Source organism: Ictidomys tridecemlineatus, chromosome 8, assembly GCF_052094955.1.
Source record: "Ictidomys tridecemlineatus isolate mIctTri1 chromosome 8, mIctTri1.hap1, whole genome shotgun sequence".
Classification (NCBI taxonomy): domain Eukaryota; kingdom Metazoa; phylum Chordata; class Mammalia; order Rodentia; family Sciuridae; genus Ictidomys; species Ictidomys tridecemlineatus.
In genome coordinates, this window is record NC_135484.1 from 47,775 (window position 1) to 56,368 (window position 8,594).

Consider the following 8,594-nt stretch of genomic DNA (forward strand, 5'->3'; position numbering starts at 1 on the left):
GCCCTGCTCCTCTAAAGAGGGGAGCCGAGAAGCAGCCCAGAGAGGCTCAGCTTTCTGCTCCCTGGCCCTGAATGGAGCCCTGGTCTGGGGGTCAAAGCAGAGAAGCGGGGCTGCTGCCGTGCCCACCCCTGCCGATGGCCTCACTGAGAGGGGGGAGCTGTCGTCATTTCCTCCCGAGTCTCCCCAGATTTCTTGTCAGAAAACCCCGATCCCAGAAGGCAGTGCACTGGCATATTCCAAGCCAAGGACAAAGCCTGCCAGGCAAGAGTCCTGTGGCCAGCGTGGACGTTCGTCCCACAGAGGGAGACCCGGAGGCCTTCTCAGAGGCCCCAGCCCCCACAGGGCTGCGGTGAGTTCCTGGGGTGGGCAGTTGATGGACGGGCATCGACTTGCCCATCTGGAGATGCCAGGCCCAGGAGGTTCAGTGTGTGGAAGGTCACCTGCATGCCCTCAGCCCTTTCCTTTTCCTTTTCTGTGGCCCTAGGGAGGGAACCTGGTCCCTGAGGGTGCCCGCTGAGTGCTCTGCCATTGAGCTGCATCCCAGGCCCTTGTTGTTTTGTCTTGAGTCAGGGTCTCGCTAAGTTGCTCAGGCTCAAGTGTGTTACTTCAGGGCTGGAGCAGGACGGGGGAAAGCTCACAGTTCAGATCGAGGTACTGGGGAGCTAGGGGTCCTCATTTCCACTTTGCAGATGAGGAAACAGGCTCAGGGAGGTGGAGACTTTCTGCTGAGATCCTTTTCTAACATCCTAGTTTCCAGTCCTCACTGCCCGTGCAGTGTGCCTGGATCAGACTCACACACATGTTGAGTTACCCACCTTCTAGGTACCTGTTTAAGGTATGGTTGCAACAGACACAGACATTCAGACAGGCTGATTGAATTTATTTAGGCATCTAGTCCCCACTGAATGCATCAATGCAGTCTCTGCTTCCCCAAATATCTGTGGCCCACCTTTCAACAGTCACCAGGGGATTTTCTGGAGCACCTAGTCAGATGGGTGTTTTGCTCATCTTGAATTTGACTTTAGTCTGACTCCTGTGTAAGGAAAGGACAAATGGTCTTCCAAGATGGGGTTGAACACACAGACATCACACCCAAGAGCACAGGGAACCCACAATGTGTTGGCCACACAGCATACGGGGTGAAGCTGAAGGTAGCATCAGTGAACTGGAAGATTTCCCTGAGGAAATTGCTGGGGATGCATCACTGAGAATGGAGAAGACCAAAAGTAGAAGACAGCTTTGGAAGTCACGAATGCCCCAGAACCAATCGGAACCTGAGGGGAGAGGAGGAGGCGTGCAGGAGAGCCAACAGGGAGCTCTCTGCCACCAGGACCACCATTTCCTGCTCAAGCCAACAAGGGCTTCCTTACACCCTGACTCAGCATTGGAGGAAGGGGATCTCAGAGTCTGTGGGGAAGAGGAAAGGGAAGGAAAAGGAATGGATGTTGACTGAATGTTACTCTGTGTCACCCACTGTCCCATAGCTGCCCAGGTGGTCCCTTGGCTCTGAGGCTGACACCTTTGCTCCCATTTTGTCATGGGGCAGAGATTCTTTGTATCTCATTGGTTTGTGACCCTCTGGTGCTTAGCGTGAGGACATGCACTCAGCAGGTGCTCAATAAAGACTATTGAATGAGCACCAACTCTGAGCTCAGTGTGAGGACCACGTTGGGATAGGTAGGTATTCAGAGTCACTGGACCCTGGAGCCTGTGCTGACTCCCACTGCTGAGCTGCGTCTGCAAGCCTGCTATTATGGCGTGCATCGTGAATGTCTTCAGTAGGTCTGTGCTGAGGACTTGGTTCCCAATGTAGCAGTTCAGATGTGGAGCCTCTGGGAGGAGATTGGGTCATGAGGCCCATGGCCTCTTATTAATCTGTTTATTGTGGGTTGGTGGTGAAGTCAGAGATGCCAGGAATGTGAACATCAGCCAGGAAGCGCTGCAGGCAGTGAGCAGAGCCAGTCCACACTGTGGCCTCACAGGGTTGTGTGGTAGGGCGGCACGAGCCCTTTGGAGCTCACACTGTGTTGCCGTGTCTTCCAGATACCGAGCGCTAAGACATGGGATTCGGTGCTGGCCCTCCTGGGTTCTGGTCTCGCCTTGGACCGTTCCTCCTGGCTCTGCTCCTCTTCCTTCCTTTTGGAGTGGGGATTTTTGCCTGTGTCATTGTATCTTAGGGGTCTGTAACTTGTTTTTTGGTTTTGTTTTACAGGGGCTCACAGCTCAGGGTTTACCTTGAGCCTCCGCAGAGACTTTGGACTTGTGTGTTGGAGCGGTCCTGTGACTGTTGGCAACAGGAGGGCGGGGAGTAGATGGACACAGTTCACACTGGCCACGGTGAGCACCAGCGGCCTGGGGAGGCCCAGCAGTCAGGGCAGAGGGCAGCACCAGGGTGGCCTGTCTGCCCTTCCTCCCTGCAGTCTGCATGTGGGGACCCCTGCAGCACAGCCCCCACGAAGTCTCCGTGCCCACCCACCCAGCTCTGGGATGAGCGGTCGCAGCGGGAGGCAGGGCAGCAGGTCCTCCCAGGTACACTCCCTCTGTGGGGTCCCCCCAGCGGGGCCCGGAGCCTGCACCCCTGAAGACACAGGGCAGGGGGCTGGGACTGCCAGCTGCACACAGCGACTCTCCCTGCAGCCCTGTTGCTGCAGGCCAGCCAGAAAAATGGCCCTCGGCCAGAGACACGGCGGCTCCCACAGCAGGGTTGTGAAAGGCCCTGGACTTGGAGACAAAGCAGCTCTGAGGCAAGTGGACAGCTAAGAGGACTGAGCCCCTGGACCCGGCCTCACAGCAGGACATCAAAGGCCTGGACTCAGAGCTGCCTGGGCCCAGGGGCCTCTTTCCCCCCCTGAGAGAGACATCAGACTGCACTCTCCTGGCCACCCCTGCCCTGCTCTCCCCTGTCCTTCCTGCCACACTCCAGAACAGCAGAGGTGGTGCCTGACAAGTCACAGATCTTAGAACAAAACTGATCCTCCAAAGATTTAAACAAACAAACAAAAATGGGAGGGAAGCCTCAGGTGAAGGCAGGTGCCCTGCAGCCGCCCTAAGGCCCGAGCCTGTCCTGCTCAGTACAGACAGACCCCGCTCACCTCGAGCACTGCAGACAGGGACTCGCTGGCCTCGGGCCAGCACTGACAGAGTCTGCAGACGCACGCGCCTCAAGCCAGTGAAGCCTCGACTTACTCTGAGCTGGTGGCTCTGGCCAGAAGGACTCCTCCTCTGCCTTCAAGTCCGTCCCTTCCTGAAGTGTGTGCAGAGTGGGTGGCTGCTGTTGAAGTCACCTGGCAAGATGCTGGAGACCCCAGAGTGTCCAAATCCCATGTGCAGGGAAGGGAGAAGGCGGGTAGGGGGGTGGGCAAGGCAGAGTGGGCCTGCCTGCAGCAGTGGCTGGGTATTTCAGCACCTGCCAGGAGGCTTCCCCCCCAAAATCATCTCACAGCCGCTGCGATCGGCAGCAGGGGAGCACACGGGACTCGGCGCTAGCTGCACAGAAGCCACGTGCACCGACGTGCTGCTGCTTTTAGCTCTGGGCCTACTGCAGTATGTAGAGTGAAGAGTGCCCACAGGGCCCTCAGCGTGCTGAGGACAGGGGGCTCAGGCTCCCTCCAGCCCTGGCACCTCCACAGGCCAGGGCTCCCAGAGCTGCCCCAGCGACTCCTCCCTCCCCTCCCTTTGTGGCCAGATAATTATATGGTTGTGATGGAATCTTACACCCCAAGAATGACAGGCCACTCTCAGGCCCTGCCAAGCCAGCGCTAACTGGACCCCAATAGCTGTGGCCTTGGGTGTTTAATTCAGAACCCCACGTACTGCGCCACGTTCCCATGGGCAGCCCTAGCGCAATGGGCAGTCGGCAGTGCATGTGAGTCAGGAGGCGACATCCTGGGAAAAGATGCCCGGAGGGTGCTCACAGGGAGCTGCCCCCAGCCTGCTCTTGGCTGTGCTGACCAGCACGGAAGGCCACAGATCCAGTGGGATGGGCAGCTGCTGGCTCCACCTCCCACGGCCTTCAGCTGTGGCTGGAATAAGTGCAGAGTCGAGAACTCCCAGGCTAGCTTGCTGGGCCCCTCCCCTGCGCTCTCCAGAGTCCAGCTCTGGGGGCTCCGTTCCATGTCCTCCACACAGAGCAGAGGCTGTGTGATGCAGGCTGGTGGCTGACATGGGGACTTCTGGGGTGATGCCCCAAAGCAAGAGTCTCCTGGGTGGGTGAAGGACAGGCAGCGTGGCTCCAGGGCAGGACACAGCTCTGTAGGGAGGAGAAAGGTGGTAAGGGAGGCCACTCACCTCCGTGCCTCCTCCACCCCTCTCAGCAGGCCCCGTCACTCAGGTGGGTCAGCACAGGCGGTGGGGAAAGATGTCCCTTGTAGTGGCCAACAGGTAGAATGATCAGGTAGATCAGTGAAATCTGACTTCACAAGTCAAAAATGTATGAGGGCTGGATCCAAGATGGCGGCCAGAGGGAGGCAGCATCTTGTGTGGCTCCACGCCCTGGACTCGAGTTGCGAGCGACACTCCTGCTCCCACGTGGGAGTCATGGCCACCGTGCCTGTCCAGGGTGCCAGACCTCAGCCTCAGAGTACGTCTCCCAACTACTGGCCATTGAGTAGCTCATCAGGTCCCCAGCGGGCACCATCCACACCGCGCTGGACTCTCGGCCAGGCACCTGAGCAGAGATCACCAACACCTTCCCACACGGGACATCCGGCACTTTCCACACGGGGGACCCCCAGCTGCCAACATGGAGCTCCCGGGGCTGCCATCTGGGGACTCTGCGCCATGGAGACACTGCGCGCAGAGGCCTGCCTGCACCCGGGAACTTCCCACAGGCTCTGATGTCCGCGGACAGCCACCCACTGCAAGAGCTCATCTCTGAACTCATCCTCCAATGCCGTCGCTCAGCTCCCGCCACACGACCTGAGAGCCCACCGCTGAAGGTGGGTGCCTCCACCTTAAGCCACCTCCACCACCCTCTTCAGTGGGGGCAACACACAAGTTGAAACTCTGGCCGGCCAGGAACCCGGTTTCTAATCCTCCCCTCTCCCCAGGAGCCGCTATCCCAGCACAGTGACACCCTGGCTACCTTCACCACCCTGGGGGTGCAGATACCAGCTAACAAGAGCCGGCCCCACCTATTGCATGAGAAGAGAAGCAGAAAAATATGAATTTCCAATAAAAACAATCCTGCTTCTTCCTTCAAGAGTCCCCCCACCATCCTCCTCCCTCCCATCCCCAACATATGTAAAATCAAGTATTTTCTATGAAGTAGGATTTTGGGACATCTGAATAGGATATTACAGCTGTATTGTATATGTATATATATATATATTTTTTTTTCTTTTAACCCACCAATTTCTACTATTTTAGCATTTTAAATTTTTCTCGATATATATGTGTGTTTGTTTTATGTACTCTACTATCTTCCCATTTACTTGTCTACCCCAAATTACTTCTTCTCCCTTCTCCTGCTACTGACCTTCCTCTTTAGATTTCTCTTTCACACTTCCTAAGATATAACAACTGTCTATCCTCACCTCCTACCTCCTCAGCTATCATCCTACTCCTCACCCCTCCTTCTTTGTCCATCATCAGAAACTGTAAACCCTTTTACAAACCTACTGAGTATATTGTAGATAACAATTGAATTCACCATTTCTGTACATTGTGACAAAACTATAATACAACCATTTGTTTTTAGGGTGTATACTGTTTATATTGGGATCTGATAACATTGTTCTTTTCCCCAAAGGAGAGGTATTGGATCCCAACAGGGGCATGATAAGCCTCTAGGGTAAAAATGGTAATGCCTCAGACCCACAGTGCTAGAAGGGAAGACACACAGCCACACGAAAAGAAAGTGCCCCAAACAAATCAAGATACACATTATTAGAATTCATGGCCAACACAGCAGAAGAAATGACAGAGAAGGAGTCACATGATTAAAATGTTTAATGAATTAAAGGATGACACAAGAGAGCAAATGCAAGCAGCAAAAGATCGTTTTGACAAAGAGCTACATAAACAAATACAGGAAGCAAAAGATCACTTCAATAGGAAGATAGAGGTTCTTAAAATAAAAACAAAAACAGAAATCCTTGAAATAAAAGAAACAATAAACTGGGCTAGGGTTGTGGCTCAGAGGTAGAGCACTCACTTACCATCTGTGAGGAACTAGGTTCAATCCTCAGCACCACATAAAAATAAAATAAAGATATTGTGTCCACTATAACTAAAAAAAATAAATATTAAAAAAGAAACAATAAGCCAAATTGAAAGCATTACCAATAGATTAGACGGCTTGGAAAATAGGACCTCAGACCAGGAAGACAAAAGATATAATCTTGAAAAGAATGTAGACCACACAGTGAAAATTATAAGAAACCATGAGCAGAACATTCAAGAAATATGGGATAATATAAAAATACCAAATTTAAGAGTCACTGCGATAGAGGAAGGAATAGTGTTCCAAACCAAAGGAATGAGCAATCTATTCAATGAGATGATATCAGAAAACTTTCCAGCATGAAGAATGAATTTGAAAGCCAAATACAAGAGGTTTACAGAACACCAAATGTACAAAATCACAACAGATCCACACTAAGGCACATTGTAATGAAGTGTCTAACATACAGAATAAGGAGAGAATATTAAAAGCCACAAGAGAAAGGATTCAGATTACATATAGAAGGAAAACGATTAGATTATGTGCAGATTTTCAACCCAGACCCTTAAAGCTAGGTGATCCTGGAATAACATATACCAAGCTCTGAAAGAAAATGGATGCCAACCAAGAATCTTGTATCCAGCACAATTAAGCTTTTATTTGACGATGAAATAAAAACCTTCCATGATAATAAAAGTTAAAGGAGCTTACAACTCAAAGACCTGCACTACAGAACATCCTTGGAAAAATATTCCTTGAGGAGGAAATTAAAAACAACAATGAAAATCAGCAGAGGGAGGGATAATAAATAATAAAACAAAAGCTACTAAAGGAAAAACTAATGAAAGGAGAAACCAAGTCAAGTTAAATACCAAAACAAACAAAAAAGGCTGGGAACACAAATCATGTCTCAGTAATAACCCTGAATGTTAGTGGCCTAAACTCACCAATCAAAAGACATAGACTGGAAAAGACATAGACTGGCAGATTGGATTAAAAAAAAAAAGACCCAACAATATGCTCCTCCAAAAAGACTCATCTCATAGGAAAAGACATCCACAGACTGAAGGTGAAAGGTTGGGGAAAATCATAACACTCCCGCGGGCTGCAGAAACAAGCAGGGGTTTCCATTCTCATATCAAATAAAGAAGACTTCAAGCCAAAGTTACTCAAAAGGTATAAAGAAGGATATTTCACACTGCTTAAGGGAACCATTCATCAACAAGACATAACAATAATACATACATATATATATATATATATATGTCCCCAACAATGGAGTGTCTATGTTCATCAAACAAACTCTTCCCAAATTCAGGAGTTAAAGAGAGCACAACACAATAATGCTGGGTGACTTTAACACACCTCTTTCACCACTGGATTGATCTTCCAAACAAAACCTGAACAAAGAAACTATAGAACTCAATGATACAATCAATAGCTTAGACTTAACTGACATATATAGAATATTTCATCCTTCAATGAGCAAATACACTTTCTTCTCAGCAGCACATGGATCCTTCTCTAAAATAGACCATATATATTATGCCACAAAGCAACTCTTAGCAAATATAAAAGTAGAGATACTACCTTGCATTCTTTCAGATGATAATGGAATGAAATTAAAAATCAATAATAAAATAAAAAATAAAAGCTACTCCATTACCCAGAGACTAAATAATATGCTACTGAATGAACAAGGGGTTTCAAAAGACATCAAGGAGGAGATTAAAAAATTTCTAGAGAATGAGAACCCAGATACAATGTATCGAAGTCTCTGGGAAACTATCAAGGCATACTAAGAGGAAAGTTCATTGCACAGAGTTCATTCCTTAAAAGAAGAAAAAGTCAACAAACATTACATCTCAAATCCCTAGGGGGGAAAAAAGAACAAATCAGCGCCAAAAGCAGTAGAAGACAGGAAATAATTAAAATCAGAGCTGAAATCAATAAAATTAAAACAAAAGAAACAATTGAAAAAATTGACAAAACAAAAATTTGGTTCTTGGGCTGGGGTTGTGGCTCAGTAGTAGAGCATTTGCCTGGCATGTGTGAGGCCCTGGGTTCGATTCTCAGCACCATATATAAATAAGTAAAATAAAGTCCATTAACAACTCAACAAAAAAAGATTGGTTCTTTGAAAAAATAAATAAAATTGATAAATCCTTAGCCATGCTAACAAAGAGAAGGAGAGAGAAAACCCAAATTACTAACCTACGCGATGAAAAGGAAATAACACAACAGACACTACAGAAATACAGAAGATATTAGAAATTATTTTGAAAATTTGTACTCTAATAAAATAGAAAATATTGAGGGTATTCTAGAGTCATATGATTTGTTCAAACTGAATCAGGATGATATACACAATTTAATCAGATCAATTTCAAGTGACAAAATAGAAGACGCCATTAAAAGCCTACCAACCAAG